Source organism: Psammomys obesus, unplaced genomic scaffold (genome assembly GCF_907164565.1).
Source record: "Psammomys obesus unplaced genomic scaffold, mPsaObe1.curated_primary_1811, whole genome shotgun sequence".
In the NCBI taxonomy this organism is placed as follows: Eukaryota; Metazoa; Chordata; class Mammalia; order Rodentia; family Muridae; genus Psammomys; species Psammomys obesus.
In genome coordinates this window covers 57,421,462-57,422,270 of record NW_026585895.1, presented here as the reverse complement: position 1 = coordinate 57,422,270, position 809 = coordinate 57,421,462, and positions in this window count along the sequence as shown.

The following is an 809-nucleotide window of genomic DNA, read 5'->3' as shown; positions in this document are numbered from 1 at the left end:
CGATTCACCCACGTGCATACATACATGCAGGCAAACACTCATATACATTAGGAAAAAAGAACATTAAATATTCTAAATGTGTGTGTGCAGTGTCTAGAGATAGTGTCAGCAGTAAAGAAACTATGTACTGCTTTTGTAAATAGAGATGGCTCAGGAGTTAAGAGCTTATATGGCTCTTGCAGAGGACTTAAGTTTTGTTCCCAGCACCCATGATGGGTAGCTCACAAAAGCCTGTAACTTCTGCTCCAAGGGTAACAACACCCGTTTTTGGCCTCCATGGACATTTCACTCATGTGCCCAGACATATATACACATAAATATTTTTAAAAATAATTTTTAAAAAACTTCAAGGATGAGAGTAGACAATTGTCAGAGGTGTACTAATCTACATATTAAGGTAGACTCAAGTTTCCAAATAAAGCTTTTCTGGGTGACATTTTCCTGTCCAAGTGATTGACCGTGTTTTGAGAGAGGGACAGAACTTAAATAATACATAAATCTCTGCTCTCTTTCCACGACGTGGATCGGAGAGATCGACCAATTGTCCCAGAGGGTCTACGCCAAACAGGTGCAGCTCATACCAGTCCATCACCGGTTTCACTAGAAAGCCGGGAAACAAGCTAGTACCACACCGCACAGCGCCGACCAATCGCCGCTCGCTGCGGCTCCGTGCTCGCTTCTGGTAGGTTCCTGCTTCTGTCTGTCAGAGGGCAGAGTCAAGGCCGCCTATTTGACAAACCGACGCCTGCCGCCGCTCCCCGTGAGCTCCTGGTTGGCTCGTGCGTCTGTCCATCAGACGGGGGCAGCGG